The following is a 26,941-nucleotide window of genomic DNA, read 5'->3' as shown; positions in this document are numbered from 1 at the left end:
CATGATTATCAGAAATTTTCATGATCGTTTTATTTCTTCTCTATATATACCAGTGTTGTAACAAGAATGTAATGATAAGAACATTAGTATGATAAAAATATTTCTGTAGACTTGACCACACAGTCATTGTGCAAATAAGGAAACTGTGTCCCGTGTAAATGCAAGCATTTGCTCCAGGATCATATGGTTACAGACCAACAAGGTCTAAGCTTTTTTCTCTCATGGAACTTTGATGACCAGCAGGTTCTCCCTTCCCCATTAATGGCATGGCCCCTTAGTAACCCCATGGGTACTTAAGATAATTACTTTCTTTTCACATCTTAGCAGCAGCTTTTTTTCTTTTTTTAATTTAATTTATTGGGGTGACAGTGGTTTATATGAACCTCTAGGTTTCAGGTGTGGATTTCTTGTTACAAGATCTCTATATTGCTTTGTGTGCCCACCACCTAAAGTCATATCTTCTCTGGTCTCATCAGCTTTTACTGACTTCTTCACAATGTTAAAATCTGGAATGTGACTATACACAGAATCAAGTCACAAATAAAGAGAAAACCTTTCGGTGAGATTTTGTGAGTATCATTACAGTGTTTCCACAAAATGTTCTTCACATTGCGAAGTCTCTATTGCAGCTCCTACCCTACTGTGAATATTTGGTGCCATCAACAAAAAAGACAGGAGTGAGGAATTTCAAGACTTCATTTCAGTGGGTTTCAGTCAAGATGGTGGTGCAGGTAAATGTGGTACTTGAATTCTCTCAGAATCACATCAAAATTACAATTAAATTACAGAACAAGCACCATTTATTACTAAGGATATATAGATGAAGCAACATTGAGACTGGTAGGAGGGGCAGAGATGTGGAAAGGGCTGGTCCCACACCTAGGTGTAGTGGATAAATATCAGAAGGAATAACTCAGCTGTGGTGGTCTACCTGAGGAGCTAGAGGTCCCAGGCCCATACCAGGCTCCCCAGCCCAGGGTTCCAGTGCCCCAAAGAGACGTTCTCATAACTTCAGGCTGTAAAAACCAGTGAGGACTATGGCTGAGTGAGAACTAAACAAAAGGCAGCCAGAGAAAAGCAGTTATCTAAAAGGGAGCTCTCATAATTCTGTCAGCTGGTTTCTCAACTTTGCAGGCCATAATGGATTGGCGAGAAATATTCAACCTGATGAAAAGCAAGGACCTGCAACCAAGATTCTCTACCTAGCTATAATTTTGAATCAAAAAACAGATAGCTTCCCAGACAAAAGAAAGCTAAAGGAGCTCATTACCACCAAACCAGTATTCTAAGAAATGTTAAAGGGCCTTAATTTAGAAGAAGGAAAAAAAGAGGTATAAAGTATGAATAATAGCCTAGCTGGCGTGGCTCAGCGGTTCAGCAGTGACCTATGATCCAGGAGATTGAGTTTCGATTCTCGATCTGGGCACATGCCTGGTTTGCGGGCTCAATCCCTAGTTGGGGGCGTGCAGTAGGCAGCTGACCAGTGACTCATTTAAGAGATACATGAGTAGAAAAATGGTAATAAATATGTATCAAATTACTTTTTTAAAAAATTCTCACCTGAGGATATTTTTTCCATTGCTTTTCAGAGAGAGTGGAAGGGGGAGAGAGGCAAAGATAGAAACATCTGTGTGTAAGAGACACATCAATTGGTTGTCTCCCTCGTGCCCCTACTGGGGCTGAGGGTTGAGCCTGCCACCGAGGTATGTGCCTTTGGTCCGAATCAAACCTGGGATTCTTCAGTCTGCATGCTGACGCTCTAACTGCTGAGTCAAACTGCCTAGCACTCAAATTACTTTAAAGCAAATGGATTAAGTTGTTTAATCAAAAGACATGAATGGATAACAAAACAAGACCCTTACATATGCTGCCTACAAGAGACTCACATCAGATTGAAAGACACATACATACTGATGGTAAAGGGTTGGAAAAAGGTATTTCATGGAAGATGAAACAGAACCGCTGGGGTATCAATACTTACACCAAGTTAAATAAGATAAAGTGGATTTTATTGAGAGACAAAAGAAGTACCTAGCAGTTCCACTTCTGGGTATCTATCTGAAAAAACTCAAAACACTAAGTTGAAAAGATAGGTGCATCCCTATGTGCACTGCAGCATGTTATAAAAGGCGAGATTTGGAAGCAGCGTAAATGTCCATGAATAAATGAACGGGTAATGGAGTGGTACATAGCCCTGTCTCGTGTGGCTCAATTGGTTGGGTATTGTCTGTTGCACCAAATGGTTGCTGGTTTGATTTTTGGTCAGGGCACATGCCCAGGTTGTTGGCTCAATCCCTGGTAGGGGGTGTGCAGGAGACAGCCGATTGATGTTTCACTCACTTCGATGTTTTCTCTCCCTTCCCTTCTCTAAAAATCAATAAAGAATCTTTAAAAAAAAAGAAGTTGTGCATATATACAATGGAGTATGACTTAGCCATAAAAAAGAATGAAATCTTGCCATCTGCAACAACATGGATGGACCTAGTAGATACTGTGCTGAGTGAAATAAGTCAGACAGAGAAAGACAAATGCCATGTGATTTCACTTAAATGTGGAATCTAAAAAAATAAATGAATAAGCAGACCAGAAACAGTCTCATAGGTAGGAGAACACTTTGTTGATTGCCATATAGCAGGGGGGTTAGAAGAATGGGTGAAGAAGGTGAAGGGATTAAGAAGTATAAATTGTTAGTTATGGAACAGTCATGGGGATGTAAAGTACAGCATAGGAATATAGTCAATAATATTGTTAAAACTGTATGTGGTATCAGATGGGTACTAGATTTATTGGGATGATCACTTTGTAAGTTATATAAATATCTAATCATATTGTACAGCTGAAACTAACATGTAATTCTATATCAACTGTAATTGAAAAACAAAATTTTTAATTTTTTAAATAAATACATGTATTTGAGTGATGGGTGACAGAGGGCAGAGATGATACTGTACACTGCTGGTATAGGCTCAGAGGCTGAATACCACAGTGAGAGAAAGACAATCAGGCCAGCAGGGCAGACTGGGCAGCATTCTGCGCCTGTAACACTTGGTTAGTGGGTGTGTGGCAGGTGTCTTGTCCAGGGCTCCCTGGCTTGAGGTACTGGGCAATGTACGCAATGGCACCTGGGCTTAGCTCACATAATTCAAGGCCTGGCAGGCACACTCAGGCAGGATGAAGACTGCTGGGTGCAGGTCAGAGTTATGGTATCACAGCTGCATTTGTTGACCTACTACGGCAGCTGCTGCAGGGCTCCTGTAAGTTAGTGCTTGTGTTTTTGCTACACAGTGTGAAGCTGATCTGGTCGCTGGGGTAGGTGGGGATAGCCTACAACCAGACGAGCAACCTGAAGTGCTGCATGTCCTTGATGAAGTCCAGGTGCAGCCACTGGTGCACTGCTTGGCGCTTGAGGATTCTGTCCTCCTTGTGGGCCGTCTTCATGAGCTGTTAAGACTTTGAACAGGCTCTTAGCAGGGCCCACAGGGTCTGAGAAGTCAGTGATGATATGTCCACTGAACATCTTGGTTCTGTTTCATGAAGTCAAAACCATCGCCTACATGGAGGGTCAGCTTTGAGCTGGAGTACCCAATGGCCATGCCTCCCATGAACTTCTTAGAGACTTGAATGACATCCTTGTGAATCTTGCACTGGACCACATACTCCACAGAGGAATGCTTTACCACCTCCCACAGGTCATCCCTGTCCCCACTCCTCATGATCAGCACTTTGTGTGGGTTGGGCTGGCTGCAGAGCGGCAGGAAGGCAATCATCTCTTGGTAGGAGATCTTGTCCCTTTCCCTGCGCTGGGAACATCCTGTCCAGCACCAGCTCGTTGCCACAGCTCTTACTGCGGGAGACAAGAATATCCTGGTACCATGAGTGCTGATGGTGTAGCAGCTGCTCCACCTGTGGCCACAGGGCCTGGCCCAGCCACAGGCAGCGCATCTCGCAAAACCAACCTTTATTATGGTAGCGGGGCCAGAGGTAGCCGAGACAGGATCCATGGCTGATGAAACGAGGCATGGATCCAGGACTGCAAGCTGGGGGGAAGCCACTGAACAAATGAGACCAGATCCTTCCCACCACCCAGTCACTTAACCTGCCCAGAGGAGTAAAAAAGTATAAAATTATTGAAAAAAAAAAAAAGGGTATAACATAAATCTAAATAAAGTGAGCTGGCCATAGCTGGTTTCGTGCAGTGGGTACAGCTTTGGCTCACTGATTAGAGGGTCCTGCGTTTGATTCCAGCCAAAGGCATATACTTTGGTTGCAGGCTTTGCCCTTACTGTGTGGGAGGCAGCCAGTAGATGTCTCTGTCACATTGATGTTTCTCTTTCTGAAAGCAATGTAAAAAATATTCTAGGGTGAGCATTAAAAAAATAAGAATAAAAAAAAGCTGGCTCAGCCAGTTGTGGCTCAGTGGTTGAGCATTGACCTAGGATCCAGGAGACTGTGGTTTGATTCCTGGTAATGCCCGGGTTGTGGGCTCAATCCACAGCAGGGAGTGTGCAGGAGGCAGCTGATCAATGATGACTCTTTCATCATCGATATTTCTCTCCTTCTCCCTTCCTCTCTCTGAAATCATTAAAGGTATATTAAAATAAAAAAAGCTGAATGAAACTGAAAAATTCTTCATTGCCTCCTGTGTAATCTTGAAATTATAGAATCGACTTTTTTTTTTAATGCTTACCCGAGAATATTTTTTCCATTCCTTTTTCAAAGAGAGTGGAAGGGGTGAGAGAGAGACAGAGAAACATTGATGTGAGAGAGACACATTGGTTGTTTGCCTCCTGCACACACCTCACCAGGGCTGGGGATCAAGCCTGCAACCAGGGTTTGTGCCCTTGGCTGGAATTGAACCCAGAGCTCTTTAGTCCAGGGGCTGATGCTCTAATCACTGAACCAAACTGACTACAGTTTCTTGAGATCACTAAATCTAGATCCCTTAGTTTGAATTTAAGGTAACAGGATTGAGGAGATTAAACTAGTTCATGGTTACGTAGTTCTGGCAGAATCCAGGTCACCTGATACCAGTTTAATGTTCTTTATAAAATGAAAAAAATTTTGTTCGTAGTCACACAGTTATTGCAGAATCCAGGTCACTTGCATACCAGTTTAGTATTTGTTATTTAAAAACAAAACAAAAAAACAAACAAAACCAAGGGAAAAAATCAGGAAATTCCAAGATGGTGGCAGCTTAAGTGGAAGCCACACTGACACTCTCCCAGTACCAAAGTGGAATTACAACTAAAATGCAGAAAAAACATCCTGAATTATCAACTGAAGACTAGCTTGAGAGCACCCTCATAATCAGGGAAGAAAAGTGGAGACCACATAGAGACTGGTAGGAAGTGTGGAGGCGCGCAAGGGCTGGCTGGGCTCCCACAGGCAGCAGCTTAAAGTCTGCAGGGCTATCTTAGCTGTGGGGGATTCCCACTGAGGACTCTGGGGCCTAACCTCCAAGCCAGGCTCCCCAGCCCAGAGAACCAGAACTGAGAAAGGTGCCCACATAACATCTGGCTGTGAAAAGCAGCTGGATTTCTGTCTGCCAGAGAGAGATGGCTGGAAATGCGGGCGCCCTCTTAAAAGGCCAGTGCACAAAGTTTCATGTGCAGCCACTCACCTTGGGCTCCTGCAGAGGGAGTGCAGAATGGACTAGAGTTGTCTGAGGAGAATCCAGGGTTGGTGGCTCTGGGGATAGAGCTTAGATTTCTGTACTGAGTCGTTCCCCCATAGGACAACTTTCTCATCCAGGAAGCTTTTGCCTGAGGGGGAAGCAAATGCCCCACCCATTGGAAAACCTCTCACCCCACCCTGTGGAGTTTAAGCCTTGCTGTGGTCTATAGCCTGAGGCTCATTAAGTGACGGAGAATAACAACCTGCAAGCAAATGTGGACCTCGGCATGCTTTGAATCTTTCCTTAATCTGCTTCTATACCTTAGGCTTGGAGAAGCAGACCTTGGTGTACATGTTAGTCCTTTCCAAACACCCACACCCCCAGCAGAGGGAGCCACAAGCAGTTTATTGCCGAAAGATCCAAACAGGGTACTCAGGGCCAGTTACAAACAGCATCTGACATTATCCTGCACCTGAGACCCTCCAAAAAGAGTGGGAGTTGTAGCAGACCTACCTAATACATAGAAACAAATCCAAATAGGCAGCCAATTGGGGAGACAAAAACCAAGCCCCAAATGATAGAACAAGAGAATTCTCCAGAAGAAGAGCTAAATGAAATGGAGATAAGAAATTTATCAGATACAGCCTGGCTGGGCGTGGCTCAGCAGTTAAAGCATCGACCTAGGATCCAGGCGATCAGGATTCGATTCCCGGTCAGGGCACATGCCCAGGTTGCAGGCTGCAGCCGATCAATGACTCTCTCATCATTGATGTTTCTCTCTCTCTCCCTCTACTTTCTTCTCTCTGAAATCAATAAAGATATATTTAAAAAAAAAAAAGATTTATCAGATACAGAGGAATGATTTGTAAGGGTGCTCAATAGCATGAGAAAAGATATGGAAACTATGAAGGAATTTAAAATGACATAGCAGTAATAAAGAATACATTGGAAGTAATAAACAGATTAGGGGAAGCTGAGGATCAGGTCAGCGAATTAGAAGACAGGGTAGGAAAAATAATCAGAGAACCAAAAAGAAAAAACAGTTTAAGGGAGTTGTGGGTCAACATGAAACATAACAACATTCACATCATAGGAGTGCCAGAGGAGGTCGAAAGAAAGCAAGGAGCAGAGAACCTGTCTGAAGAAATAATGGCAGAAAACTTCTCTAACCTGGCGAAGGAAAAAGACACAAGTTCAGGAGGCACAGAGTCCCAAGCAAGAAGAATCCAAAGAGGCCCACACCCAGACACATCATAATTAAAATGCCATAAATTCAAGACAGAGCATCTTAAAGGCAGCAAGAGAAATGCAATCTGTTACCTACAAAGGAGCTCCCATAAGGCTGTCGGTTGACTTCTCATCAGAAGCTCTATAGACCAGAAGAGAATGACATGAAGTATTCAAGGTAATGCAAAACAAGGATCTGAAACCAAGACTACTCTATCCAGCAAGGCTATCGTTCAGAATGGATGGTGAAATAAAGAGCTTCTCAGACCAAAAAAAGGCTAAAGGAGTTTATCACCACAAACCCAGCACTGTAAGAAATGTTAAAGAGACTGCTGTATTAAGAAGTAGTGTGCTTGGTAAAGCTCCCCTCAAGCCGTCGTACCAGGGCTTTTGTTTGCTGGGAGGTTTTTTTTTTTTTATTACTCCTTTGATTTCATCAGTTGTTATAAGCCTATTCAGGTTTTCTGATTCTTACTGATTCAGTTTTACATGCTCTCACTCATATGTGGAATCTAATGAACAAAATAAACAATGAATAATGAACAAAATAGATCCAGAGAGGTAGGAGCATGGGACAGACTGAGAAATCTCAGAGAGAAGGTGGGATAGGTATGTAGGTGGGAAGAGATTACCAAAGAGTTTATATGGATATTATGCCTAACCCCTGGATACGGATAATAATGTGTTGAGGGCCTGGGGTGTGTGTGTGGGCGGGGTAGAAGGGGTCAAGGGAGAAAAAGGGGACATCTGTAATACTTTTAACAATAAAAATAAATGTAAAAAAATGCCCAAGCTGGTCGGCATGCTGAGCTGTTGAGTATCAACCTATGATCCAGGAGATTGTTGTTTGATTCCCAGTCAGGGCACATGCCTGGATTGCCGGCTCTATCCCCAGTGAGGGTTTTGAAGGAGCGATCTGATCAGTGACTTTCTCATCATTGATGTTTCTACCTCTCTCCCCCCTTCCTCTCTCTGAAATCAGTAAAGATATTAAAAAAAATTTTAATGCCCAAAACAAAAACCAGATCTTTTCATAGTATAAATTTAAAAGGATTTTTGGTTCATTGTTTTAGGGAGAGGTAATATTATGATGGTTTCATAGGTAATAAAGCCTAATTCAGGAAAATTTTTCATCAGGGATTAAGTGGTCACATTATTTTATGGTCTTAGGTTGTCACTTCTAACTTTGTTCAAAATTAATACAACTAATACTTTTATATATTTTAATTTTTGTAATATAATGATTTTCAGCATCTAAACCTGCCTTTAAATCATAGCGTTTGGTAGAATGTTTCTTGGTAGATTTTACACACACGCCGAAGTGTGTAGCCCAATGCCTCCCTCATGTGTTTCAGGTACTCATTGTAGTTGATATTAGTGAGTTTTTTTCACCCACATTTTCTAACCACAATGCTTGAATCCAACTATTTTTTTATATCAACTTTGTGTCTAGAATAGACATTTTCAGTTCTGTGTCTGACCATGTCCATAACACTAAAGTTAGAAGCAGTAGTTTTTGTTTGTTGGTTTGTTTTTTGTTGTTAATTTTTCTTGGCTTATAACAACAGAAATATATTCTCTCATAGGTCAAGAGGTCAGGAATCTGAAATCCAGGTGTGTTCAGAGTTGATTCTATCCTGAGACTGTGATGGCAAAGCCATTTCATGCCTCTCTTTTAGTTTGTGGGGACTGCAGGCAATCCATGGCTTGAAGGTATATTGCTCCAATCTCTTCCTTTCTTGTCAGATGAGTTTCTCTCTTGAGTTCCTGTCATTAGCATTACTTTTATAAGTCCTCCCTGCCCTTCTCCCCCTTCCCTTCCCCATTCCCTTCCCCCATCCCTCCTTCCTTCTTTCAGTATATGCGTATGTAAAAACAATAAAGGCACAAGAGGATTCACAGCGATCTGTCTCCTTTCTGTGGCTTTCCTCTGGTCCCCTTTCATCTGTTTAGTAGCATCATTGCTGTTAGTTTGTTTGAGATAGTTTGGCATATATATAGCAAACATTTTTTACAGGTGTGTCTGTCCCTTTTTATTCCCTTTCACATGCACAGTAGTATTCTATACACTGTTTTGTATTTTGCTTTTTTGACTTAACAGTATATCTTGGAGATACTAAGTAGAACTACCTCCTTTATGATTGTTGCATACTATATGTTGTGTAGATGTTTCATGATTTATGTTAGCTTCCTGTTTGATGGATATGGGTGTTTTCTGTTCTTTTTTGTTTATTTGTTAATTCTCACTCAAGGATTATATTTTAGAGACTAGAGGAGGGGGAGGGAGTAGGGAGAGAGAGAGAAACATTGATGTGAGAGAGACACATCGATTGGTTGCCTCCTGCATGTCCTGACCTGGGTCAGGAAGGACCCGCAACCCAGGTACGTGCCCTTCATCAGGAATCAAACCCACCACCCTTCGGGTGCCCGGGCCGACACTCTAATCACTGCGCCAGGCCAGGCAGTTTCCAGTGTGTTATTGCAAACAGTGCGCCATTGGATAACTTTACACATATAATGTTTGTGCCTATATATGAGCATATATGTAGGGATAAATTCATGGAAAGTGGAGTTGCTTTATCAGAGTATTATGCACTATCAATGTATAACTACGATGGTTGTTCTCACACCAAACCAACGTTTGTATTGTTTTTGCTTTTTTGAGTGAATTTGCTTCTCAGTAAGTGATGGTGCGTCATTCTTAAGCATAAGTAACAAAGGGACTTTAAAGTCGATAATTTGTCCCTTTTTGATAATTTTCATGTGATATATTTTTATACAGTGAAATGTTAAATAGCTTGTTGCATACATTATGCAAGATAGATCTTGAAAGGCAGTTCATGAAGAGTCATGGTAGGTCAAAATTTCAGATTTTAGTAAAAAATTAAAAAGATTGTAAAAAACGTAATGAAAGATAGTAGTAAAAAAAAAATTCTCAAGTGTACCTGGAGTATTATTGTTGTTTAAATTGTTTTCTTGCCTTAATCTCTCCTGTACCTTGCATAGGGTAATTTATCTTCCTAAAATTCAGATTTTATCTACATTTCTGGGATGATTGATTCATCATTGCCTACAACAGTGCTTTTTATACTTTTTGGTCCCCTTGGGAATCTGGTGCAAAAGTCCATGTCCCTGCTTTTTTCCCAGAAAAAAATGTAAATGTCCATGTTAGAATTCTGCATGCAACTGCAAGGTGGGGGATGTCATTGAATTCCTTTTACCCATTTGTGTACCCAGAGACCTCAGTTAAGGCTTCTTGCTGTATTTGATAGATTTATGTCTAGGTTGGCCTAATAGGAATTTCAGAATCCAGTTCTGGTATATGAACTTAGGTTTCCAATTTTTTCCATTGCTGTTTCCTCTTCATCCTACTCTGTTCATGAACCACTTTTAAAAACTCAAGTAGCCGGGCCGGGCGTGGCTCAGCGGTTGAGCATCAACCTAGGATCCAGGAGATCATGGTTCAATTTCCGATCAGGGCAGTGTGCTCGATCCACAGTTGGGGGTGTGAAGGAGGCAGCCGATCAATGACTCATCATTGATGTTTCTGTCTCTCTCTCTCTCTCTCCCCCTCTCCCTTCCTCTTTTTGGAATCAAGATATATTAATAAAGATTATTAATTAATCTTTAATAAAGATATGTTAAAAATAATATAAAAATAAAAACTCAAGTACACCTAAAACCAATGCAATGTTGCATGTCAATTATACCTCAACTAAAATAAAAAGAAAAAATATTTGCCTTTTATTCCTACTTGCTGTTTTCTTTGTCTGGAATTGCCCTCTTCCACTTCTCCATCTGGTATACATACCCCTTCTTTTATAATTTCATAGGTTACTTCATCTGAAACTTTTTTGTTTTACATTTGTGCAACCCCAGTTGTTACTTCTTGTTTCTTCCCATAGCATTCACTCCCATAGCGTATAGTTTTAAAAAATATATTTTATTGATTTCAGAGAGGGGAAGCGAGAGGAAGAGATAGAAACGTTGATGAGAGATAAACATCAACATCAATTGGGTGCTTCCTTCACAACCTCTACTAGGGTGTAAACTGCTACCTGGGCATGTGCCCTGACTGGGAATGGAACCTGAGATCTCTTGGTGCATGGGCCAGTGCTCAGCCACTGACCCACACTGGCCAGGCAGCATTTAAAAAATAATCCTTCAGTATGCATTTTTTAAAGCCACTTGTTCAATTACATATTACTGAGTGCCTGCTGGATTTCACAGCTTTCAGAAAAAAATTGTGGTAAAATATGCTTAACATAAAATTTACCACTTTAACCATTTTATTTTCATTTTATTTTTATAGTCTTTCTAAAAAAATAATTTAAAAAATGTTTTTATTGATTTTAGAAAGAGGAAGGATGAAAGAACGAGAAACATCAATGTGAGAAACATTGATCAGCTGCCTCCTGCATGCCCCCTGCTGGGGATTGATTCCACATCCCGGGCATGTGTCCTGACCTGTAATTGAACCAGCAACCTCTTGGTTCATGGGATGGTGCTCAACCATTTGAGCCACACCAGCCAGGGCACCTTAACCACTTTAAGTGTATGTACTTCTGTAACATTATTTACATTCACATTGTTGTGTAACCATCACCACCATCCATCTCCAGAATCTTTCAACTTTCCCAACTGAAAGTCTATATTTATTAAACACTAACTGCCCATTCCTCCCTCCCCCTGCCCATGACAACCACCATTCTGCTTTCTGTGTCAGTGTATCTTTCTTCCCTAGGAACCTTACATAAGAGGAATTATACTATGTTTATCTTTTTGTGGCTTAGCATCATGTCTTCAAGGTTCATCCATGTAGCATGTATTAAAATTTTCTTCCCCTTTAAGGCTGAATAATATTGAATACAGGACACTTTTTTTTTTTTTACCCATTCATCTGTTGATGGGCATTTGGGTGGTTTTTCATCTTTTAACTAATGTGTGAATAATAAATATTACTATGAACATGGGTTTACAGATACCTGTTTGTGTATCTGCATTCAATTCTTTGGGTATATACCCATAATTCCATAGCATTTTGCAGATACATTTATAGCCCTTTGTCCTGTTGTGTTCTCAGTATTTGTATATCTTAAGATTTTAAGCAAGGCTTATGATGGGGAAGTTTGAGAGATAATGAAATTGAATCAGTGATTAATAACCTTCCAAAACAGAAAGCACCAGACCCAGATGGGTTCATTGGTGAATTTTACCAAACAGTTCAGAAAGAAATTATACCAGTTCTCGACAGTCTCTTCCAGAAAACCGAAGTAGAGGGAACACTTCCTAATACATTCTTGAGGCCAGCATTACTCTAATACCAAAACCAGAAAGAGACATAGGAGGAAAACTATAGATCAGTATATCTAGAACATTAATACAGAATTCTTTAACAAAATATTAGCAAACCTAATGCAACCATAAATAAAAAGAATTATATACATTACGACCAAGTGGGATTTATTTCAGGTGTGCAAGGCTGGTTCAGAATTCAATAATGAATTGATTTGATGGATATCACACCAACAGGGTGAAGAAGAAAAATCATGATTATATCAATGAATGCAAAAGAACATTTGACAGAATTCAAGACCCATTCATGATAAAAATGCTCAGCAAACTGGACATACATAGACGGGAACCTTCCCCAAGTTGATACAGAACATCTCCAACTTCCTGCAGTTAATATACTTAATAGTGAGAAACTAGATGCTAAGCTCAGGAACAAGTTAGGGATGTCCTCACTCACCACTCCTTTTCAGCATTGTCCTGGAAGTCATAGCTAATTCAGTAAGACAAGAAATTGGAATAAAAGTATACATATTGGGAAGGAAGAACTAAAATTGTCTATTCACAGAAGATGTGATTGTCTATGTAGAAAATCTTAAGAATCAAACTCTAAGTAATTACGGCAAGGTTTCAGGATACAAGACAAATACACAGAAGTCAATTGCTTACTTATATAGCCACAGTGAACAGTTGGAATTTGGAATTAAAAACAGTGCCATCTATATTCGCACCAAAAAATGTACTTTAAATCTGCCCAAATGTACAAGATCTACATGAGGAAAACTACACAACTTTAATGAAAAAGTCAAAGAAGATCTAAATAAATGGAAAAATATGTTTTGTACATGGGTAGAAAGATTCAATATTGTCAAGATGTGAATTCTTCCCAACTTAATCTGTAGATTTAAAGTGCAGTGAAAATCCCAGTAGGTTATGAAAATCCCAGTAGGTTATTTTATGGATATTGATAAACAAAATTTCTAATACATTCTGTCTTTACCTACATAAATGCATATACGCATATACGTAGTTTTATCTATTTGAGAGTAGCAGACATCATGACACATAATGCTTCAGCATGCAATATTAGTATGCAGTATCACATCAGAGAAAATTAGCTATAATTCCCTAATATTATGTAATAATTGGTTCACGTTCAAACGGTCTTTGATAGCTCAAACCAGAGCCTAATCAAGGTTCACATGTTTCATCTGGTTGTCTCTTTGGTCTTGTTTAACTACAGCAGTCTTCCTCATTTTTTATTTTTCATACGTATACTTTTTTTTTTTTTAAGACTTGCTTACGTAAGTATCTCAATTGCAAATCAAGCCTCTGTGCTCTGCAAACCTAATTTAGGGCTGGTTGAAACCATCACTTTGTACAAGAGTCTTGAGGCATGTCTCTTGATGGACAGCTTAGAGGGCTGTTAGATTAATGCTCTCTGTGATAGTTATTCTGGAGAATGGACCACATCATTTTGTGATTCTTTTTAAAAAATATATCTTTATTGGTTTCAGAGAGAGGAAGGGGGGGAGAGAGAGAGGGAGAAACGTCAATGATAGTCATTGATCGGCTGCCTCCTGTATGCCCCCCACTGTGGATGGAGCCTGCAACGCCGGCATGTGCCCTGACCAGGAATCAAACAGCGATCTCCTGGATCCTAGGTCGATGCTCAACCACTGAGCCATGCTGGCGGGGCTCTTCGTGCATCTTTGTGGTGGTTCTCCCACATCAAAATGTTTATTTTGTATTTTAAGTTAGGCTGTCCTAAACATATCCTTCCAGTATGGTGAAACTTCTAGCTCATGGCCTGTGATACAGAAACAAAATTTTTCGTTCTGAGTAAATACTGTGTCTGCTGGACCTTTTCTCTGTATGTTTACTGTTTTTTCCTTTGTAATTAATATGTATCTTGGAGGAGATACTTTGAAACTATGTAAATACACTGTTTCTTCTCAAACTGTTGCTCACTAATTTTAGCATCCATTAGTGGAGCCTGTCTGCAGCAAGTGTTGCTGGGTGTTCCATTGGTGATTTTCTGTTAGCATATATTTTAATATATATCTATTACAAGTTTCATATGTTGTAATCTTAGGAGATCACCGTCTTTTATATGGTCCATTATTTATTGAATAATAATGTGCTATATGGTACATGACTGTATTTGGCAAAGCTAGCGATTTTAGAAGAACATTTTAAAAAAAACACTTATGCGTCTTTATAAAAGTAATCCATATCTGTTATGGACAACTTGGAAAAACCCAAGGTATAAAGAAAATGGCAAGATTTTGCCGTAATTCCACACTTTGTCACCTTTTTATGTGTTCCTTTCCATTTTTTGACTTTTACATTAAAGTACACGGTTCTTTGAAAATGTAATTTTTATTTTACAGTCTAATTTTTCACATAGCTTTAGATCATGTAAAGTTTTTTGTTTAAACTACTTCAGAGACATTTTAATGATTGTATAAAAGTTCATGATATAAAATAGGCAGAAGTAATTTATTTTGTCTTTTCTCTGATTGCCTGTGCCTTTGAACTGAATTGATTTTTTTGCAAGACAGAATTTTTTTAGTTGTCTACATGGATCTCTATTAAAGTTAGAATACTTTTCTGAAATTTATAAATATATAAATATATAAAAGGTGCTTTCTGGAAATCACAGCCAATTGCAATGTGGTTTGAAAGTAGCAATAGTTTTTTTGAATGTCACATACAAGATTATAAGTCATAATCTTTTTGTGCTTTCCAAATTTTAAGTATTGAGTGATGTTAATAGTCCTTAATCCCGTTCCTTCATTTAAAAAAAATATATATATCTTTATTGATTTCAGAGAGAGGAAAGGAGATGGAGAGAGAGATATAGAAACATCAGTGATGAGAGAGTCATTGATCAGCTGCAGCCTGCAACCCGGGCATGTGCCCCGACCGGGAATCGAACCCCGATCGCCTGGATCCTAGGTCGACACTCAACCGCTCAGCCACTCCCGGCCAGGCTCCATCATTTTAAGATCGAGCAAATAAGACCCAGAGGTGTCAGAATTTCTTCAAGGTAGCATAGGAAGTTGCCAGAGCCTTAAACAGAATCCTGGCTTCCCTAGTTCATTGTTCTTTGCACTTTGATGGTATTGTACTCCATTGCTCAAGGTTCAGGGATTCTGTGGAGGAGTTATGAATGGTATTAGAGTGGTACAACTTGGCTGTATATTTTGAATTTGCTTCTTAGATGTGACTTGAGGAAGGGCTTCTACAGTTGAAGGAAATTTAAAAAGAGAATGAGAATATCCTTGTACTGTGTGTACCATCCAATTCTATTATTTTTTCTTGTGACTAGTTAGTGCTGCCAACCCCAGTTAATCCTAGTTACTCATGGTAGTTATGTTCTATAAAGTTACTGCAAACACTGAACTGTTCCTCCTAGAGAAATACAGGGTTAGTTTCTTGGGAGCCTCTCGTGACAACATTTGCATCAACCAATCAAAACATAGGCTTGTTTTATGTGTGTTTCAGTTTAAAGATACCTTATTTAATGTATATTAATGATTCATTAACTTTGAGCTCGTGGCCAACAGCAGTAGTTACACTTCATGCCTGAACCAAGCCTGTCTAACCTTATTTTTATTTCCATAAGGCACATCACAACCTTCTTGTGCTTAGGAAACACTAGACAGCACTGCACATTTGGGTGCCATTTTAAGCAGCAAAGTCATCAATAAAAAGCACAAATTTGTCTAAAACATGACGATAGACTGCAAAAGGACACTTGTTTACAGTATGAGAGCGGAAACAAGAAGGCAGAGTGCCAGCTGATTAGTCCTTAGCCTGAAAAGAGCTTGGGGTGATTCAGATTTTTGCTGCCCTTGCATGTCTACAAAGACTGCAAGTATTGATTTTGGGGCTACAGATAAATTTTAGTGAGTAGGCAAATTTGCAAATGTGGAATCTTGATTAAGGAGGATATATTGTAGTTTGAGCACAGGGAAACAGTGCTTTTCCTATTAAGCTTTGTTGTTAACTCCTGGGATATAAGAAGTATGCTCTTTTTTTTGTTAAATATGTTTTTATTGATTTCAGAGAGAGGAAGGGAGAGGGGGAGAGAGAGTCATGGATTGGCACCTGCATGCCCCCTACTGGGGATCCAGCCCGCAACCTGGGATGTGCCCTGACTGGGAACCAGACCTCGATCTCCTGGATCACAGGTCAATCCAGGCTTAACCGCTGAGTTACTCTGGCTGGGCAAGAAGTATGCTTTTTAATTCAAAATTCAAACAAAAACGTGTAGGGAAATTTTTTCCCTGAACCTAGTCATATGGAAGGCAAGTGACAAAGACCTAAATATAGATTTATTCCCAAAAGCAAGATGCATAAGACATGAAAGGACAGTATACCTGGGGATGGGAATAAAATTGGTTAATAAAATGGAAAAGAAGTACTCAGCCTTATTAATAATCAAGAAAATGAAATATATAGAAACAGCCAAGAGAAAGTGATTTTTTTTTTTTTTTTTAACTCTGAAGTATCAAAGATTACTTGACATCAGTAATCCCTCTTGGCTATGAGGGAAATAAATTGTTCTAAGGAAAAAAGCTTTGTGCATAAAGATAATCACTGCAATTTGAATTTTAGTAGCATATATTTTTAAACAAATGCTTGGTCCAACAATGAGACTTTTCGGCAAATCATGTTACATTTAGAAAATCATTTAGAAAATCGGTAAACATTTGCAAAAGTTGTTTTAAATTAAAAAAAATTTATTGATTAAAAAATAAATTTTGTTTCGATAATCCTCGCCAGAGAATATTTTATCCATTGCTTTTCAGAGAGAGTGGGAGGGAGAGAGGGGGAGAGAGAGAGAAGCATCAATGATGAGAGTCTCATTGATCGCATCCCTCCTGCACGCGCCCTGCTGGGTATTGAGCCCAAAACCTGGGCACATGCCTTGATGGCAATCTCTTAGATCATAGATTGATGCTAACCGCTGAGCCACGTGGCTGGGCAGCAAAGAGTTTTTAATATGGAAAACTTTTAAGCTGTAATTATTCGGAGGAAAAGTAAAAATTTACATATAATCCACAATTAGGCATAATTAACTAATGGTGGTATATTTCCTTCTTTCCTCTTCCTCAAACTCTTTCCCCAGGTATTTTATCGTTACTGTGTACTGTTTTCATAGTTAACAAAAGCTTCACTCCTTCACTCATGTCCCCCACCTCCCTCCACCCCTCCTCATGCACCTCTGTATCTATGATTTCATTTTTTGAGATTCTCCATATACATGAAATCGAACAGCATTTCTCTTTCTCTGACTCACTTCACTTAGCATAATGCCCTCAAGCTTTGCTCATGTTGTTGCAAATAGCAAAATTTCCATTTTTATGGTTGAGTACTACTTCATTGTGTGTGTATGTATGTATATGTATGTGTATACCATATTTTCTTTAGCCATTGATGGATAGCTTGTTTTCTGCAATGAACATAAATCTTTTTGAGTTAGTATTTTTGTATTCTTCCGATAAACAGAAGTGGAATTGCTGGGTTATATGATAATTTTAGTAATTTTCATCTCTACATTGTTTTCCATAGTGGTTGCATCAATTTATAGTCCAACCAGCATGCACAAGGGTTCCCTTTTCTTCAAGTCCTTGTCAACTCTTGTCGTTTAACTTTATTTTTTTAAAATCAAGCTTCCATCAAGGTTAATGCCTTTTTGGTCTTCCCTCCTTTTTTTCTTCTCGTTTCATGAACTTTTTGAAGTTCCTAGAGCTAGAGGATAGGAAATAAAGGAAAAAGAAGTTAACAAAACAATTGCATACATAAACCTATACTATAAGATTCTTGTTTTCTCTGTGTTTCCTATCCTCTAGCTCTAGAGACCTAACTAAATTGTCGAAGTTTCATGGATTAAAAAATGCAGTTCTGTCTACCTATGATAGGTATAGTCTTGTTCTAGAGATTGAGCCCATCAGAGCCTTTGACATTAGAAGTCCTCGTTGTATAGAGGTACCATCAACCTCCAGAGGCTTCTGAATCATTAGTAGAGCCCTGGCCAGTGTGGCTCTGTTGGTTAGAGTGTCATCCTGTGCACTGAAAAGTCAAGGGTTTGATCCTGCTCCAAGTTTGAGTGCGTGCTGAGTGATGGGGGGGGGGTGATCAATGTTTCTCCCTCCCTCACCCTTTCTCTCTAAAATCAGTAGAAAACCACATTCTTAGGTGAGGATTAAAAAAAAAACTTGACAATATAATGGGTATAAAGTAATATTTTATTTAAAATAAACAACGCCCCCCCACCCAGTACGCACCTGAACCTGGAACAGGATCAAACCCGTGACTTTTCAGTGCACAGGATGACACTCTAACCAACTGAGCCACAGTGGCCAGGGCTGTACTAATGATTTTTAGAAGCCTCTGGAGGTTAAAAGTATTTCAAATAGACACAAATATTAGACTTGTGCCTTGTTTATTTGTAATAATGTAATGATAAGCTGATGTCAGTTCACTAGAAATATATTGGATCGAATTCTCCATTTCTCACATATATAGCATGCACATTGTCTTTTTTTTTAAAAAATTGTCTTTATTGTTGAAAGTATTACAGATGTCTCCTCCCCAGGCCTACCCTCCAACATTGTCTGTCAATGGGCTATGCATGTTTGTATATAAATTCATTGGTTTATCTCTTCCCGCACCTCCTCCCCTCTTCCCTCTGAAATACTTCAGTCTTTTGCATGCTTCAGTGTCTCTGGATCTTGTTTGTTAGTTTATTTTGTTCATTAGATCCCACATATAATGCAGGTTTTCTTTCAGTCTTAGGGAGCTTCCAGTTAAAAACTATCCCAGATTTTTGGTTGAAAACTTAATTCAACATAGAATAAGCAACTCAATTTATATTTATAAAATTAATACTATCTAGTCAGTAAAGGAGATTGAATAGGACCTCTATTGCTTTAGGAAGATTATACATATACTATATACTTGAATGGAAAAATACTGTTTTAAGAACAAAGCTGAATTCTGACTTCTATTTAACAAGTTGAGAGAGAGGGTGACATTTTTTTTTAAAAAATATATCTTTATTGATTTCAGAGAGAGGAAAGGATAGGGAGAGAGAGATAGAAACATCAATGATGAGAGAGTCATTGATCGAGCCCGCAACCCGGGCATGTGCCCTGACCGGGAATCAAACCCCGATCGCCTGGATCCTAGGTCGACTCTCAACCGTTGAGCCATACCTGGACGGGCGAGAGGGTGACATTTTATAGTGTTTTAAATTGAGTTTTTAATGTATCAAGTCATTAGATATTATCTGTGAAACAAAATTAACTTTTGAGGGTAGTACAGATAGATGGTCTAAAATTCAAATAGTGTTGACTAAATTTCTCCTCATTCTTACCATAAGTCATCTAAATCTCTTTCCCAGAAGCTGTCACTGTATAGTAATGTTTTTGCTGTATCTATTCATAAGTGCTGTAAGCATATACAAACATGTGCTGATAACATAATACTGGCCTGCTTTGTTTTATCACAACGAAGGTAGCCAACCAAGATTATTTATTTATTTATTTATTGATTGATTGATTTAATTTATAGATCCCATCATTTATATTTCCTTCTAAGGTTTATTTCATCAAGTGAAAGTGTAGCTGGATAATTTTTATCAGTGAATTTAGAAAGCTAGGAATGGCTCAGTTTTTTAGTATTGGTTATATCTCTTGAATAATTTATAATAATACGTTAAATTGCTAACAGTCTTTGCAATTTGTAAAAATTTTGTGTATATATTTTTAAAATTAATCTTTATTGTTGCCCGGCCGGGTGTAGCTCAGTGGTTGAGCATCGACCTAGGATCCAGGTGATCAGGGTTCGATTCCCGGTCAGGGCACATGCCCGGGTTGTGGGCTTGATCAATGACTCTCTCATCATTGATGTTTTTGTCTCTCTCTCCCTCTCCTTTCCTCTCTCTGAAATCAATAAAGATATATTTAAAAATAAATAAATAAATAACTAAAATTAATCTTTATTGTTGAAAGTATTACAGGTATCTAATTCCCCCCCCCCCATTGACTCCCTCCCCCTCCCCAGGCCTTCACTCCATTATTGTCTGTGTCCATGGGTTATGCATATAAATTCTTTGGTTAACCTCTTCCCACCTCCCACCCCTCTTCCTTCTTCCCTCTGAGATACGACAGTCTGTTGCATGTTTCAGTGTCTCTGGGTCTGTTTTGCTTGTTAGTTTCTTTTGTTCATTAGCTTCTTCTTGAAGACCCTACAACATTTCATGTAATAGTGGTTTGGTGGTGATGAACTCCTTTAGCTTTTTCTTCTCTGTGAAGCTCTTTGTTTGACCTTCAATTCTAAATGATAGCTTTGCTGGGTAGAGTCATCTTGGTTATAGGTCCTTGCTTTTCATCACTTTGAATATTTCTTGCCACTCCCTTCTGGCCTGCAAAGTTTCTGTTGAGAAATCAGCTGACAGTCATATGGGAGCTCCGTTGTAGGTAACTAATTGCTTTTCTCTTGCTGGTTTTAAGATTCTCTCTTTGTCTTTAACCTTAGGTAATTTAATTATGATGTGTCTTAGTGTGGGCTTCTTTGGGTTCTTCTTGTTTGGGCCTCTCTGTTCTTCCTGGACTTGTAAGTCTATTTCTTTCCCCAGGTAGGGGAAGTTTTCTGTAATTATTTTTTCAAATAGGTTTTCCATTTCTTGCTCTCTTTGTTCCCCTCCTGGCACTCCAATAATATGAATGTTGGGCCGCTTGAAGTTTTCCAGAGGCTCCTTATACTATCTTCATATTTCTGGATTCTTTTTTCTTTTTGCTCTTCTGGTTGGGTGTTTTTTGTTTGTTCATGTTCCCAATTGCTGATTTGATTCTCAGCATCCTCTACTCTACTGTTGATTCTCTGTAAATTATTCTTCATTTCAGTTCATGTGGCCTTCATTTCAAATTGGTCCTTTATTATGTCATCGGTTTTGTCAGTTATTTTCATCATATTCTTACTAATGTCCTTGAGCATCCTTAAAACCATTATTCTGAACTCTGTAGCTGTTAGCTTGCTCGTATCTATTTCATTTAGTTCCTTTTCTAGAGATTTCTTCTGTTCTTTCCTTTGTGACATGTTTCTTTGCCTCCGCATTTTGGCTGCTTCCAGGTGTTTTTTTCTATGTATTAGGTAGATCTGCTGTGTCTCCTGGAATTTGTAGAGTGGCTTTGTGTAGTAGGTGTCCTGTAGGTCCAGTGGCTCAGCCTCCCCAGTCACCTGAGCTGGGCCTCCTAGGTGCTCCCCTGTGTGGGCTGTGCGCACTGTCCTGTTGTAGTTGAGCCTTTGTTGTTGTTGGCCTGGGAGGAATTGACCCCCAGGCCATTCTGCTGTGAGGACCAACTCCAGCTGCAGCTGAAGAGCTGCTGTGCTGGAGACACCTCTATGGAGCAAGATTTACTTCAGCGGAGCTTTGGTGTTCACCAAGTGCACCCCTTGAGTGTATCACTTGTGTATGTGGTAGGGTTGTAATCCAGTGTAGTTGAAGCTGACCTCTGCCTGTGCCTTCCCAGGGTCACCCAGCATGAGCTACACAGCAGTCCGTATATGGCTGCTACTTGTCCTGGGCTTGGAGTTCCCAGGAGAGGTCAAGCTGTGAACCAGTGCAGGCTGTTGCTACTGCCAGGCCTGAGGCTACTTATTGATAGGTATGGGGCACGCTGAAACCAGCTGATGCTTATTTGAGAGATTTTAGGCAAGTCCTAAACATGAGGCTTGAGAGGCCACTTGCATAGAAAAGCCACTGGAAATGGCTTGGATGAGCCTGCAAGTAGGGAGGGGCGGGGTCTCTGGGAATCACCAGGACAGGGCGGAAGATGTGAGTCAGGTTGATGGAGATTCAGAAGAGGCTCTGTTGGGGGAGGGCTCATCAAAGGAGCAGTGGTCTCTGCCAGCTCTTCTTTGTGGGAGAAAGCTTCCCCTCTAGCTCTCACCTGATTCCAGGCAAGTTAGTTTCTCCCCAAATGTCCCAGGTTCCTTTCAGGCTGCTGCCCAGTGCTGGAGCTTAGAGGGAGTGTGTCTGAGTAAGTCCGTGTGCGGGCCCTTTAAGAGGAGCTGCCTGGGGCTCCAGCAGCCTCTGCTCACTTTGCCACAATCCATGCTTGTTTTTACAACCAGAAGTGGTGGAGACTTCTCTTCCCGGCATTGGAACTCTGGGGTAGGGGGCCTGATGTGGGTTTGGGACCCCTCCTCTGGGAAACCTTCAGGTCAGAGATATCCCTCCTGGTTTTAAACTGCAGCACCTGGGTGTGGGTCCAAGGCCACATCTCCATGATTCCTCCCAGATTCCACCTCATGTCTCTGCCCCTTCTACTGGTCTCCATGTCCTCCTCCTTTAATTCCCTAGTTGTAGGACTTCTGTTCAGCTAGATTACAGGAGGTTTTGAATGATGGTGGTTCTGTATTTTAGTGGTAATTTTATTGTGGTTGTGGGAGGTGGCGGGTACCACGGTTACCTACGCCACCATCTTCTTGTCTCACCACAGTCCTATATTTGTTAAAGAAACTGAACTCATAATTAAAAACCTTCCAACAAAGGAAACTTTGGGTCCCAATGGTTTCACAGGTAAACTCTCAAATATTTAAGGAGGAAATGGGAAGTGTGAATAAAGTATGTTTGCTACTTACAATGTCTATGCAGCCTCTTCCAGGAAGTATTAGAAGGAACACTTCCCATCTCATATGAGTTTTGATACAAAACCTCATGAAGATATTACATGGGAACTATAGCAGTATCCCTCATGAACACAGATGCAAAACTCACAACAAAATTTTAGTAATTTAAATCCAGCAATATATAAAAGGGGTAATGCATTGTGATCAAAGAGGATTTATTCTGGGAATGCATGGCTGTTCAACATTTGAAAATCAGTTGGATTAATTTAGTAATAGACTAAGGAAAACCAAGTGATCATCTATTTCAGTGGATAATAAGCGTTGGACAAAATTCTTCATCCTTCATGGTAAAAGTTCTTAATACTAGGAATAGAAGTGGTTTTCTCTTGCCTGATAAAGGGCACCTGCAAATATCTGCAGCTCGTGTTAGACATAATAGTGAGTACTAGTAGTGAAAGACACTGCTTTTCCTCTAAGATTGAGAACAGTGCAGTAAGGCAAGAAAAAGAAATAAAAGGGCTTTTGGAACATAAAAGAAGAAATAATATTGCTCCTATTTGTGGATGACATGATTGTCTATGCAGAAAACCTCAAGGAATCTACAAAAATATTTCTAGAAGTAGTTTAACAAGATCGCAGGATATATGGGCAGTGTATAAAAATTGTGGAAATCAGCAAACTACCAGTCAAATAGCACTTCCAAAAAGATAGCAGTCTGACAGAAATGTGTACAGGATTTGTGTGCGGAATACTATAAAACACTGATGAAAGAAATCAAAGAAGGCCTTAATAATTGTAGAGAGTCGTCACCTTCTTGTGATTTTGAAGACTCAGTATTATTAAGATATAATTTCTCCTCAAATTGATTGACCCAGATCAGAATTTCGTCAATACCTTTTGTAGATAATGAATGATAGCTGCTCTTTTAAATTATGGAATGGCAAAGGTATATAAATTGCTAAAACACTTTTGATAAAGAACAACATAGTTGGAGAATTTGATCTGAAATTTAGCTGATTTCAAAACATTCTGTAAAGTTACAGTAATCAAGATACTGAGGTAGACCTGGACAAAATACAGTCAGTTGATTTTAACAGAGGTGTAAAGGGGACTTAGAAGAAAAAATATAGTCTTTTTTCTAGCACATAGTTTCAGAACAATTAGACATGTGAGTAAAAAGCCTAGAGTCTCAGCCTCTCCCTAATACCTAATGCAGAAATGAACTCACAATAGATCATGGATCTAAATGTAAAGTGTGAAACAACTGGTAGAAGAGAGCACAGGAAAATCTTTGTAACTGTGGCTTAGGTAAGATTAAAAACAAAATAGCCCAGCCGGGAGTAGCCCAGCGGTTGAGTGTCGACCTAGGATCCAGGCGATAGGGGTTCGATTCCCAGTTGGGGCACATGCCCAGGTTGCAGGCTAGCTGATCAATGACTCTCTCATCATTGATGTTTCTATCTCTCTCTCCCTCTCCTTTCCTCTCTCTGAAATCAGTAAAGATATATTTAAAAAACAAACAAAAAAACCCAAAATAAATTGATAAATAAGATTTCAGTATAGTTAAAAACTTCTGTCTTTGAAAGAGACTGAGAAGTGAATGAAAAGTGGCAGACTGAGGGAAAATATTTGCAAATCACATATCTGACAAAGGATTTGTATGTAGATTATGTAAAGAACTCTCAAAACTCAACAATAAGTAAACAACACAATTAAAAAATAGGCAAAAGCTTTGCTGGAAAAGATATATTGGTGGCAAATAGCACTTGAAAACATGGTCTACATCATTAGTGAAATGCAAATTAAAACTACAGTGAGAATACTACTGTTCACCCATTAGAATGACTAAGAAAACCAACAATCCTTCCCTTGCCCCTAGCCAGCAATATCAAGTATTGGTGAGAAAGTAGAGCAACCGGAACTTTAAATATATTGCTGGTGGGAATGCAAAATAGTATAGCCACTTTGGAAACAGTATGACAATTTCCCATTAAAGTTAAACGTAAACTGCTGGTGTTCCTCTGTGATTAGAGTGTCAGCCCAGTCTCAGGTTCAATTTCCAGTCAGGGGCATATACCTGGGTTGCAGGTTCAATCCTCAGCCCAGTCGGTGCGTGCAGGAGGCAGCCAATTGATGTATCTCTCCCACATCCATCCATCCCTCCCTCCCTCCCTCCCTCCCTCCCTCCCTCCCTCCCGCCCTCCCTTTCTTTCTCTCTTAAATAAAAAAAAAGTTAAGTGTAAACTTACATGAGCCAGCAGTTTCAATCCTAGATATTTATCCAAGAAAAATGAAAACGTATGTTCACACACAAATTGCACAAAAATGTTTATAGTAATTTTGTTCAAATTGCCAAGCACTGCAAACAATCTAAATTTCCCTGAATTGGTGAGTGGATAAACCAACTGTGGCATATCCATAGAATTCAGCTAAAAAAAAATTCTTGATACTTGCAATAACGTTAATGAATCTCAGAACTGTTATGCTAAATATGAGAAAATACCAGACTCAAAAGGCTACACAACATATGAATTTAATTGTATGATATTCTGGAAAAGACGAAAGCTACAATGATGGGAAACAGATTGTTACTGAACCACCTCCCAAAATTCAGTTTCATGTACCTGATGCAGTAGTGAGCCAAACACGGAGACACCAGTGCTTGGGGATAGAGAAAGGTTTATTCTATTTGGCCAAAGCAAGAAGCTGGGAGAGCAAGATTTCTCAAATCCATCTTCTAAAAGCAAAAGCAGGGAGATTTTTAGGTGGCTCGAACATAAAGGAGGGGAGTTTCGGTGAACTGAGGGAAAATTTTGTTTCTTTAGTTTCAGATAACATTTTTTGTGCAACCAGATTTCTAGATGTCAGCAGCTGGTTGCAGCTTTCCTAAAGGCATTTATTCCTTCTGCAAAACAAACTCAAATTCTCCTCAGGACCCTGAAGTTATCTCCTCCTGCTTGACAAAGAGACCACATCAGCACCTTATCACTAAATTGTGAGATCAGGGTGTCCTGGGCAGGAAGTGAGCAGTTCTAATGTGTATGTGAACAAAGGCCTAATCTTTTTGTGCTCAACTGGCTACATTTTCCTATTCTCATAAACAAAATGCTCTCTTAAATGTTTCTCCTGGAACTTGCATTATAGGCTTGATGAACTTTTCTTAATCTTTGACTATAAGCTATGTGACAACCAAAGCAGTTCAAACATTTAGTTAAAGCCTATAACCAAATTTCTAGGCTCTATGATCTGATACCTAAAATGTATTGTTGACTGTCAGTTTGAAGATCAGTGATTGCCAGGGCTATTGTTGGCAGAGTGTCAGTATGAAGGAATATATATGGAGGCGATGGAACTGTTCTGTATCTTGATTGTGCTTGTTCTGTAATTCTATGCATTTGTCAAAACTTAGAAATGTACACCAGTAAGTGCATTTCATTGCATGAAACTTTATTTATTTATTTATTTATTTACTTATTTATTTATTAAATATATCTTTATTGATTTCAGAGAGAGGAAAGGAGGGGGAGGGAGAGAGAAACATCAATGATGAGAGAGCCGTTGATTGAGCCCGCAACCCGGGCATGTGCTCTGACCTGGAATCGAACCCCGATCGCCTGGATCCTAGGTCGACGCTCAGCCGCTGAGCCACGCCCGGCTGGGCTGCATGAAACTTTAAAAAAGAGCATGAGAAGACAGGCCACAGACGGGGGAAAATATTTTTGTAGACAATATATCTGATAAAGAACTGTTATCCAAAATATGTAAAGAACTTTTTAAAGGTTAACAGTAAGAAAATGAAAAACTTGACTTAAAAATGAAGATAAGCCCAGCTGCGCGTGGCTCAGCGGTTGAGTGTCGGCGTAGGATCCCGGAGATTGCGGTTTGATTCCCTGGTCAGGGCACATGCCTGGGTTGCGGCTCGATCCCCAGTTGGGGGCGTGCAGGAGGCAGCCGATCAGTGACTCTCTCTCATCATTGATATTTTTTTCTCTCTCTCCCCCTCCCTTCCTCTCTGAAATCAATAAAGATGTATTTAATAAAGAAATGAGGATAAGATCTGAATAGACACATTGCCAGAGAAGATATACATATGTCACATAAGCATATGAAAAGATGCTCAAATCACATACCACTACATACCTGTTAGGATGCCTAAAA

At 39.6% G+C, this 26,941-nt stretch overlaps 1 protein-coding gene and 1 pseudogene across 10 annotated transcripts in view; one reads left to right on the top strand and one right to left on the bottom strand.

The window, feature by feature from the left end:
• The window catches only part of WDR33 (WD repeat domain 33), a 101,799-nt gene that overhangs the window by 7,634 nt on the left and 67,224 nt on the right, over window positions 1-26,941 (top strand). Inside the window, exon 2 of one of the 9 annotated variants that reach the window (XM_081142009.1) lies at window positions 8,428-8,554. The exons of 7 other annotated variants lie outside the window; for them this stretch is intronic. The gene's annotated coding sequence lies outside the window, so the exon portion shown is untranslated. Of the gene's footprint in view, window positions 1-644; window positions 732-8,427; window positions 8,555-26,941 lie in introns of those variants that run through there. One more of the 9 variants, XM_081142010.1, reaches the window with a different exon arrangement.
• LOC308559434 (spermidine synthase pseudogene) lies at window positions 3,129-4,001 on the bottom strand (annotated as a pseudogene). Its single transcript has one exon. The product of its transcript is annotated as a spermidine synthase pseudogene (transcript).

The sequence above is a fragment of the Miniopterus schreibersii genome, assembly GCF_964146895.1.
Source record: "Miniopterus schreibersii genome assembly, chromosome: 7".
Lineage (NCBI taxonomy): Eukaryota > Metazoa > Chordata > Mammalia > Chiroptera > Miniopteridae > Miniopterus > Miniopterus schreibersii.
Note: the sequence above shows the minus strand (reverse complement) of the source record. Positions and strands in the feature narration are given on the sequence as shown.